We start from the raw sequence: 11,717 nt of genomic DNA, 5'->3' as shown, positions 1-11,717 counted from the left end.
GACTCAAATATTTCCTTGAACATGCTGCAAATTCTTTTATTATCTTTTGCTTCCGTGTTCACATTTTTGTGCTTTCTGGGTCAAAGTGTCCTCTTAAATCTTGAAAAACATTTTTAAACATTCCCAGTATGTGAATTAGAAGAAACTGTAACGTTAAGGAATTTAATATTGTAATAAAAGTCCTATTTAATTTATAACGAATCAACATACTGTAATATGGTTGGAGGCGCTGTTGCGTTCATCCACCGTTAGGCGGCGCCATTGAGATCTGATTTCTTGACATGCAGATGTTCTGCCCTTCCTTGCTCTTCCTTCAAAACACATTTATTGATTTATTTTTCGGCAGCTAAGATATCTTTATTTCAAATCACTATTAATATAATTCGGTTTAAAGCTGCTGTATCGGTCTTTGATTTGTTTTGTCAGTAATCTGTCTGTCGTTGATGTTCTGGGTGCCGTTCAGAAACGATTTACACACCTGAGGTTAATTTTTAATCTGTAAATAAGATATTTTCTTGGACTCCGATTTTACTGAAATCTACACCAACATGAAGAACATATTTCTCCTAATTTTTCCCTCAATGTTCGTGAATGGTAAGTGCTTAAATTATTTATTTATTCAATACTTTCGGTTTTAGAGTCACGTTACACTTCATTGGAAGCGTAAACGGTTATATGACTCATGCGGTTTTAAATGCACGGTTAATCCTTGAATCATGTGTAAAAAAACTGTCAATGTGTTTATTTGTGTAATCCGCACACACACCTTTGCAGTAAAAAGCCTGTTCAGTGTACGCAGGCATGGCGTCAAATCCGGTTTGTTTAGGGTTAGATTTGCATATTATCCGTTAAAACGGGTTTTAAAGGTGCACTCTGTATTTTCTCCTCTTAAAAAAAAGTTTTGTAACTTTGAAACATTTATAAAATCATGAGCACTCATATTAAAATAAAGACTCCAGTCATATCAGTAACTTTAGAAAAGCTGTTTTATTCTACATGGAGAGGGTCCCCATATGGGGGCTGCCATGGTTGAATCACATGATCAGCCGAATGCCACTCACTTAATCTCAGTAACCATCCTGTTATTGGATACTTCAACTCGTGTATTAATTTAACCATGGCTGACTGTGAATGGCGAATTACTACAATGTCATCTGTAACTGAAAATTATACAAATATTTATGATGATGCATCCACGCCACTAGGTGTCACTATAAATTCAAGATAACAAACAAGACAAGTACTGAGTGCACCTATAAAAATAAACAATTTTAATAGTTAGCAGTCATGATTTTTGTAAACATTTTAATTTGGGCTGTCAATCGATTACAATTTTTAATTAAGTTAATTACATGGTGTCCTGATTAATTAATCGCGATTAATCGCATATAAAAATATTTGCTGAGAAAGCCCCTCATATAACAATAGTAGTAGTAGTCCTTTATTGTCACATAGTGATAATAATTCAATATATAATGATTATACATATTTATATCAATATATAATTATACATAGTTATATTTAAATATTTAAAAATTATGTATATATAAAAAATATTAAGATAATTAAAATGCGTTACAGTCTTGTGCAGAAGAGTTAATCATTAATAAGACAAAAAGTGGCTTTAGATACAATGTATTGTTTATTACCATATTATTGATCATAAGTCAATCATTGACACACAGTTCACAGCAATCCATTACACAAGTGACTTTATCAATCAGAGATTTATTATGAGGTCTTGTTTAAGGACCGTCAATTACATTTGTTTTATTATTAATCCTTACAAAACTTTTACATCAGAGCCAAGAGGTATATTAAAACAAAAAACAGCAAAAAGGAAAATAAATAAACTGTTTAAATAAAAATAGCAAATTGTTTACATATTTCAATACACTTTACAGATTTCTTGTTACTCAAATTGGAAATTGTTCTTTGGTGTTGCTGAACCTCTGAATTAAAAATTAAAACTAATGGTTTATAACCACCATTATTCATTTATGAATACTAAACTTTGCCAACAAAAGCAGAACATTAATCAAATAATAATCCTTATGAAGAGACATGTCATAACTAAACAAAAACAAATAAAACATTTTCAGAACAAAGTTGAAAGCTGGGAATAATTTGATCTCTAACAATCTTGCAGAAATCAGAGCAAAGAAAAGTCGAGTCGGGACAACTCCAAAATAAATGAAAAAATGTTTCCGCCTGCAGACAAAAAAAAATCACAATTAAATCTCTCTACAAGAAAATAACTAGTGAGGTAGTACTTATAAATAAGTTTGAAGGAAATTCCTTTGAATTTATTCGTGATTAAATATTTATGGGTAACTTCCAAATTTTGCACCATCTCAATCCAGCCACAGCCTGCGTCAGACATGCTTGTGTTACGTCTCGGGTGTGTTGCATCATACACATAAAATGTTTAGTTCTCTGTTTCAAGTTAAATATAGTTTAATACTCAATCTTTAAACACATCTTGAGATCACTTAGTTCGCATCTGCGCTCCTTCAAGTGTTTTGAATGGAAGAATGTAACACATGTTTGTGTTCTGCTGAAGTGTTTGTTCACTGTATAAACTGTGTGTTGCTCACACAGCTGAAGTTTCACTTACTGCCCCCTGGAGTAAACAGGTGGTACTACAAGCATTTCTCAGGAATCTTCCTTATTATGGTCCGGGGGGCATTGCGATTAAATGCATTAATTTTTTTAACGCATTGTTTTTAATAAAATGAATCGCACTGAATTAACACGTTAAATCGACAGCCCTAATTTTAATCAATACATACTTTTCAGTGAGTTTGTTAACCAACTCTGCAGGCAGAGGCGTTAAGTACGGGGGGATAGTCTGCACTTATATAGCGCCTTTTTAACCTTAACGGTATTCAAAGCGCTTTACACTGTGTCTCATTCACCCATTCACACACACATTCATACACCAATGGCGGCAGAGCTGCTATGTAAGGCGCTAGCCTGCCATTGGGAGCAACTTGGGGTTCAGTGTCTTGCCCAAGGACACTTCGGCATGTGGAGTCGTGTGGGCCGGGATTCAAACCGCCAACCCTGCGATTAGTGGCCGACCCGCTCTACCAACTGAGCCACAGCCGCCCCCATGGAGGGAGGTAACCCCCAATAATCAAAACAAGCAAGTACAACCATGATCAATGGAAACATGGGTAAATGCTTCACGCTGCAACCCCACCAAATCTACGCCCTTGTCTGTAGACTATTCATCTGTTTATAAAGTATGTTCATGAGTCAGTTTTCCACATTTCATAGTCACATTTAGTTAATGAATGAATTAAACTTAGGGATGGGCATTTTGGCCATTTTGTCCACTCGAGTACTCATCGACGACATAACGGTATATATAATAACAGGTCTGACAAACGTCTTTGTCTGCTGCATTGCGTCTTGTTCCAGTGTATCATCTATTCAGTATTAGAGGCTGTTATTAAATAATACGTTATAAAAGGTGGTATAATCAAAATATAATGCATCATACTTTGTCATTATGTGAAGATTCGCTGCCCGACTCATTGTAAGAATGTGCACAATGCGCGTCTTTCTGTTCTTCCCTCGGGTTACTGTAGTAATCTTAGTAAGCGCACACCAGTTTTTTAGTGACTGACTGAAGAGTCTATTTTCAAATCGCAGTTGGCTTAAGAGGAGACGCCATAACCATCGTGTTTTTAATATGCGTTTCAAGCTGAAGTTCAGTTTTCTGCATTCTGCTCCATTTAGCTGCTGTTTGAAACCCTCGCTGCACGTTGAGTCCACTGCCACACGTGCCTGGTGTATGTGTCCCCAAGTGTTAGCTCCTGTGGGAAAGCCACGATGCTCCATATTGTTGTTGCTGTGATGATTCATGAAGCGTTCCATTCAACCCGTAGAGTCTGAATTTCCACCTTTCAACTGGGGAAAGTGCAACGGAATGACACTTAATGTCGGACTTCCAACTTGGAAACTCGTTTGTAAATCTTCAACTCCCATTTCGCCAAGATGCGGGGGGGTGTGCAGTGGCGGACTGGCCATCGGAAGCACCTGGCCGTGAAATGGCCCGGTCACGAAACGGGATAAGCTGAAATGGGCCACCGTGTAATGCAGAATGGGCCACAAAAAGGTGCCTAAATATGCTTTTTGGCCAGATTCCACACCATAAAATAATGATTTAATTTGAATAAATAATATCCATTAACGAGTCAAACTTCTTACATTATAAGATAATTAAGCGTGTTTAGCGAACAGGTGCAGAGACGGTTGTTCAAAACTTCGGCTAATTACGCTCTCTTTGTTTTGATTATTGTAACGATAGCATTGCAGCATCGTATATCAGTTTGGTTGCTATGAGACGTCTCTGATAATCAATGTACCCTTCAAAACCATAAGGTAATCAATCTCAAAATTAAAAATAAGATCTCTCTTTTACTCGTTTGCATTATGTTGTCAGGTTATTGTCACTGGATTTCGAATGAAGTGAAAAGTCACATCATGCATGATCAACATCGATCATCGTTTTCTTGATTGGTCATTGCTGCCACGTCGAGTATCTGAGTACTCGAGAGCTTGTGCCCATCCCTAGCCAAAAGGATATCGGTTGAATCTAGAGTATGCGTTCTGCTTTGTGAGTGTGATGCCAGATAACTATCTGATAGATTAACTGTCCCTCAATGTTTTTCAGGTGTGTTTGGTATCGAGACAGGTAAAATGAAAACATTGACAGTGATGGAGGGAGATCCTGTCACTCTAAACATTTGTGCTGATACACTACCGAAAGATGGTAAAATTGTGTGGATGCTTGGAGAAAACATTATAGCAAAAATGAATAAGGAAACCAATGAAAAAAATGTATATGATGATGATGATGGGATATTCAGAAACAGACTGACGCTGAACTATGACACGGGATCTCTCATCATCCGGAATATCAGAATCAACCACTCTGGAATCTATAAAGCGATGATCAGAAGCGAAAGTGGAACCTCATACAATAATTTCAATGTGTCTGTAATTGGTGAGTTGCTCAAGTCTTTGGATGTAGTAATGATCATATTCAAATCAGCAATCTGAGCTATTTCAAAGCTATAGTCTAAATAATATTGGGTAGTTTATCTGGGTTAATTATACCCAGATAGCACACGTACATCTCTGAGATGTCTGTTTTAGATCTTGTCATCTGGAAAGCATCAGCTTCACATCTTATAAAGATCAGATTTACAAACAGTCTAAATAATAAACATCTGCTGAATGTCTTATTGACATACGTCTTACATATGTATCGCAAGTAAGTCAAATGGACGTCTGGGTGATGAGCATGTGCAATCGGGGATAGTATGTCAAGAATTTATTTTGAAGGGTTCAAATGCAATTAAGGGCCATTAAAGGAAAGATTATCTGACGAAACTGTCTTTTCAAATAATTATAAAATGACTTGGTTCTTAAATCTTTCGGGCTTATTTGACAGAGTAAGAAATGAGCCTCTTTTTCTGTGTGTGTGTTTGTGTGTGTGAGTGCGCATTAGTCCAAAGAAAAAAATCAGCGCGTTACCGCGGAGATTTAGCGCGTGTGGAGGCTTCACGCTATTCTCCGCAGCATCCACGCACAACTTACCATGTGCTCCAGTGAGAGCGAGAACCACATTAAAGCGACCACTAGGAGGTTACCCCATGTGACTCTACCCTCCTTAGCAACTGGTACAATTTGGTTGCTTAGTACAGTGGTTCCCAACCTTTTTCCTTGGGGGCCCCCCCTATGTACATATTTAACGATCCGTGACTCCCCATATATATATATATATATATATATATATATATATATATATATATATATATATATATATTAATGCTTTGCACATAAACACACACTGTATATAGTAACTAAATTTAGTTTTAAGTTTTTAATGACATTTTATTACATGCCTAGCCACATAGTCCCTCCACTATTTTAATGCAGGCGGGTTTGATTAACTCCTCTCCAATATTATGCGGCTTTTTTGCCTTGGCAATCAACAGCGAACACTCAAAGGAAAATTTAGTGGCCTTCTGTAAATCACTACCTGCTCTTTCGAATACTTTTCTGATGTCTGTCGATTTTTTTGACAGAGCCATCTCTTTTTTTCTCTCTTAAGAAGTCCTTATCTTTGCCGATTGTCTCTGGGTGCTTCGTTTCCTGGTGTCTTTTCATCTTGCTTGGTTTCATGCTGTCGTTTGCCAGTTTTTCACCACAAAAGACACATTCTGGCCGAGACTTGTCTTGGCCTTCAATAAAACCAAAATTTATGTAGGTTTTGTCATAGTGTCTTAACTTTTTCTTCGCCTCTGATGAAGACTCACCTCATTTACATTTCTCTGCCATTTTCCTTTTGATTTTGCCGTTACTATGACAACAAGCACATTGGGCAAGTGACGGTGTGCGCGCAAAAAGTAAATAATTATTTTATATAAGAGATCATTTTTGACTGCCTTATCTTAGCATTGTAAGCATATGATTTTTTTTAAAAACTTTGAAAAAATATTTTTATATAAAATTATTAGTGGAACATTTTATGGATCTTTATTCACCTCAAAGCATATCCGCTCCCGCGCCCCCCCTGTGAACTCTGGCGCCCCCCTGAGGGGGGCGCGGACCCCAGGTTGGGAACCAATGGCTTAGTAGACCTGGCTGGAGTCACTCACCACACGCTCCACTGAGAGAGAGAACCACATTATAGCGACCACTAGGAGGTTACCCCATGTGACTCTACCCTCCCTAGCAACCGGGCCAATTTGGTTGCTAAGGAGACCTGGCTGGAGTCACTCAGCACACGCTCCACTGAGAGCGAGAACCACATTATAGCGACCACTAGGAGGTTACCCCATGTGACTCTACCCTCCTTAGCAACCGGGAGAATTTGGTTGCTAAGGAGACCTGGATGGAGTCACACAGCTGGCTGTGGATTCGAACTTGCGACTCCAGGGGCTGTAGTCGTAGTTGGCTATAAGTGGTGGTTCGATCCCCACAGCCACCACCATTGTGTCCTTGAGTAAGACACTTAACTCCAGGTTGCTCCGGGGGGATTGTCCCTGTAATAAGTGCACTGTAATAATACATTGGTACTCAGAAGGTTGCTGGTTCGAGCCCCACAGCCACCACCATTGTGTCCTTGAGTAAGGCACTTAACTCCAGGTTGCTCCGGGGGGATTGTCCCTGTAATAAGGGCACTGAAAGTCGCTTTGGATATAAGCGTCTGCCAAATGCATAAATGTAAATGTAGTCAGCGTCAATACTCGCTGAGCTACCCAGGCCCCCCTACATAATTAAATATTAAACTTTGTCCGCACAACTCTATTAGGCTAAATGGAACAACATTTATGGGAATATTGTTGGTCTAATTTGTTTTATGTTGATGAAAGTAATTCACATTTCCATGTTCTGTAACTCAAAAAGCCCTCTATAAAATGGATAATGTAAAAAAAAAAAAATTCTCAATGCAGCTCATTAATATTATATGGATTAGCTGTCACCCACATGGCTGGTCCATGGTAACTTTATCATCACAGGGAAGATATAATAGTTTAAATCCAATAAAATGGGATCTCAAATTAAATTCCTTCCAGTTTATTTCCAATGCCCTTCAGCAAAACCCCTCTCCAAGTTTAATGTGATTGTGCTGTTGATCATGTGACCTCCCTTTAACATTTCGGTGTTCAGATTGGTTTGTAATCATTATGCAAATGTACCATCTACATGCAAAAAGAAGAAAGATGTCTAGATGTTACATGACGCAGTTGTCACAAGGGCTGTATCTCAGTAACTACAATGTTTCAAGTCAAAAGTACAATTATGCAATTGTTTGGTTTCTCTAGCAATGCTTTTAGAAACGTTGGCTTCATCTTCATTAGCATAATTACTGTGAATTCTGTCCTCCTAAAATTATAATGTTGTAATTGTGTATTTTCAGCTCTTAATGGGCAAACAACGAAACATAATAAAACAGCTCTTGCATACATTCAGGCTGGGTCAGTTGTGTAATAAAGGTCGATTTTAACCCAAAGAGTTTCTCAGGATGCTTTATATGCTGTTATTTTTATTTAATTCGGCAAGTCAAATTATTTAAGGCCAAAACAAGTTTTTTACTGAAGCCAAAAGCCTTTTATAGACTCATTCCTTATTTAACTTTCTAATGTAACATTTCTAAAGAGTAAAAAGTGTTACAAACCATCACCCAGTCTTTTCAACACTATATACTGTACATGAATATTATGTAGCAGTGGTAAACATATTCATTGTGAAACTGTATCTGTTTGTTTTCCAGAGGTGTTTAATGCAGAAAGTGATAAACTGAAGCCAGTGTCAGTGATGGAGGGACAACCTGTCACTTTAACCACTGATGTAACAATTAAGAAAGATGATTTGATACTGTGGAGTTTTGGACGAGCCACAAACAAATGTGTCTATAATGCCATTCATCATATCCCATGTAATATCGATGCTGCTGCCATAGCTAAAATGGATGGGGAAACCAAAGATATCACTTTAGATGATGGTGCTGGTGAGATATTCACAAACCACTTGCAGCTGAACCAAGAAACTGGAGATCTCACCATCACAAAGACCACAACTGGACACTCTGGAGTTTATATACTACAGATCACTAATAATAGAGCAACCAAATACAAAAGATTCAATGTTACTGTCAGTGGTGAGTATATCAAGTCTTTTAATTCAAACTTTTTCACAAAAGAGTCAAAAATAGTGCTAGAATTCTCCCAGATTGTGTGAATTTGCCCGTTTTCCATTTATAGTTTACCCAGTCATCTAATTGCCCAACAATCAGTTTGAGTCCTAAAGATCTAAAGGATGTAATCACAAAATCGGTCCTCTAAAGACCAGAATGAGTCACCAAGACAAGGAAGAGTGCAAAATGTTTTTAGTTAAACCTAGTAAAGGTCTCGAACAAGGTCCTCAAGCGTACATAGAGTTACCCCTGGAGGTACTTTGTGACTCTGTAAATTTACTTAAATTAAAATATTTAAAATATAAATCGTCTTTCAAATATTATTTCAACTGCAAATTTGATTTAAAAATGGGAAATTATGGACGGGTAAAACACCCACCTCTGTTGGTGAGATGGTGAGATTATAGGTGCCCATTTCAACATGTCAAACTGCCCCGTTACACGACAACCATTAAAAAAAACAACAAATAAAATAACACCATTTCTGATGTTTCCCATGAATTAATATTCATTAAAGTTGGAATTGAAGCTACACTTATTCAACATTTGGTAGCATCCAAAATTCCATTCAATTGAATAAAATTATCTATAACAAAATTACATAAAAAAGAAACTAATATTTTATGTGTGATTAGTTTAGTTTCGTTACAAAATTACAATTAAATGAAAATGAGTAAATGTATAAACAAATATATATATATATATATATGATCGCATCGTTCTCACGTTTTAGTGCACTCAAGTGAATAGAGGCGTAACTAAACATACTCTCCCAAGACATTTCTCTATTTCAGCTGAATCGGATCGTTCGGATTGTTTGTTTTGGCTAGGGTTGCCTTGCCAACCGACTCATATTTTGCCAAAATTGATACGTCCCATATTTATGGCCGCAGTGCTCAAAGAACTCCTCCCTCCCGCCTTGTAATGAAGTGCTCAAATGTGAAGTTGCTATCGTTGTAGTTCCTTCAGACTGTTCATTTCAGTTAAGTCGTTTAGAAAAATGGTTTGGACTTCATCAGTAGTAGTTTAACTACGTAAAATTGTGAGTATAGCCAAATCGTTTCTAGCAAGTCAATCCACTGTAGGTCATCTTTGGAGCCCTCTTGTTTAGTTCCAGTCATGACAGTGCAGCTCCAATCTGCTTGAATGGAGAAATACCAAAATCTCCAAAACGGTTGGACAAGATTATAATCAAATAACATATTTCAAATCAGCAGTAAAATCTGACAACACTGGTATCGTAAACTGTGATTCTTGACCTCCTATTACGCTAAAAAACAAAATGTTCTCGGCTTGTGTAGCTGATGGACGTTGATGAGTTGCTTGACAGGCAATGTCTGTATCTAAAAGGTGATTGGCTCTTTTACCAGTAAGGCGGGACTTCCTTTCTACATCTGTTGGCCATTGACTACCGTTGGGCGTTCCAATCTCTCCCATTTATTTGAATAGAAGTGGCCCGTCTCTACTATAAATAATCTTTGGTGTAGCTTGTATCTTGGAAAGATACTGAGTAAAACTAGCTTCTGTAACACTGAACTAATTACAGATCTTTCTTTACAACTCGCAGTTTGAGGTCTTCCAACGTTGAATTTCTTACATACCATAATGTAAATCTTAAGAGATCCGGTGAAGCTGCTTTTGAATCCGGAATACTTGACCAATTGATTTTAGACAAGCACCAAGCTTTTACATTTTTAAAAAGCATTTGAAGACGTAACTAGGTTTTGATTTTGATCTATTATAGTTTTTTTGTTATTGATTATCATTTTATTAATTATTTTTTATCTCTGTACTTTCAATTGTATTGCAATGATTTGTTTGACTTTCTTTGACCTGTTGAAATCTAAGTTTTTACACTTGCAACTGTGAAGCACATTGAGCTGCATTTTATGTATGAAAGGTGCTATGCAAATAAATTCTAATATTATTATTATTATTATTATTTAGCCATGACAGAGTCCGACCATATACATCCACACTGGAAAACATCTACTATAGTGCTTGCAGTACTGGTGACCATCATGATTATTGTGGCTGGGGTCATTATATACAAGAAATGTAAGTACCAAAGTGTTGAAAAGAAGTCAGATATCAACGTTTCTTTATAACCACACCTTCTTATTGCATTTACATTTACATTTATGCATTTGGCAGATGCTTTTATCCAAAGCTTATTACAGGGACAATCCCCCCTGAGCAAACTGTAGTTAAGTGTCATGCTCAAGGACACAATGGTGGTGACTGTGGGTATCAACCAGCAACCTTCTGATTACCAGTTATGTGCTTTAGCCCACTACACCACCATCACTCCGTTATTGACAGAATGTTTTGAGATTAACTGTGATGTAATAATGCATTTTCAAAGATTAGAAAAGAATATTGCAAAATGGCTCAATACAGAATTGTCATTGTGAATAGTCTGTAATACACTATAATGGGATCAAATACAAAGTAATAAAACATTTAAAGTATTCGGGGAAAGGAAAATCCTGTGATAAGCATTTGATATCACTGTGTAATTTATTGCAATTATGGTGTAATATTGCATCCAACTGTAAAGTTGATGTCTGATGTTATTGTTAAATCTGCGTTTAACTTGTATTAACTGCTCATACAGATTTACAGTGCAAACAATTGAGATATTCTAAACTATAAACTCATTGTAAAGGTACAAACAGAAATGTATTTTATTTTTTTTATTAACAAGGAATAATATTATTCAGCTACCTAATGTATAAACAGCCTCAGGAAGACAATCAATGTTTAGTTTGTGACGATTTAACGGGACCCCTTTAAATAATGGGGTGCGTTCCATACAAAAGTGTTGCAGTAATCGCTTCGAAGACTTTACAATCTACTGTAAAAGCTTAAGAGCAATGAAAGGTGCGGCTCAAAAAGGTTCATTCTTAAATTAATTCTTTCAGTATGGCTATCGTGATTGTTCTCCCTTCAAAGTGCCCTTCAGAGGGTCCCTTTGTCTGGCACGTCACTTCCATAG

The 11,717-nt window shown here is 37.0% G+C and overlaps 1 protein-coding gene across 1 annotated transcript in view; it reads left to right on the top strand.

Moving 5' to 3' along the window:
- The first annotated feature begins 276 nt into the window (after positions 1-276).
- Positions 277-11,717, top strand: part of LOC127639467 (gastrula zinc finger protein XlCGF26.1-like) — a 34,543-nt gene continuing 23,102 nt past the window's right edge. The window contains exons 1-4 of the mRNA XM_052121519.1: positions 277-594; positions 4,685-5,017; positions 8,297-8,683; positions 10,667-10,777. The gene's annotated coding sequence lies outside the window, so the exon portion shown is untranslated. The remainder of the gene's footprint in view (positions 595-4,684; positions 5,018-8,296; positions 8,684-10,666; positions 10,778-11,717) is intronic.

Source organism: Xyrauchen texanus, chromosome 48 (genome assembly GCF_025860055.1).
Source record: "Xyrauchen texanus isolate HMW12.3.18 chromosome 48, RBS_HiC_50CHRs, whole genome shotgun sequence".
Lineage (NCBI taxonomy): Eukaryota > Metazoa > Chordata > Actinopteri > Cypriniformes > Catostomidae > Xyrauchen > Xyrauchen texanus.
Note: the sequence above shows the minus strand (reverse complement) of the source record. Positions and strands in the feature narration are given on the sequence as shown.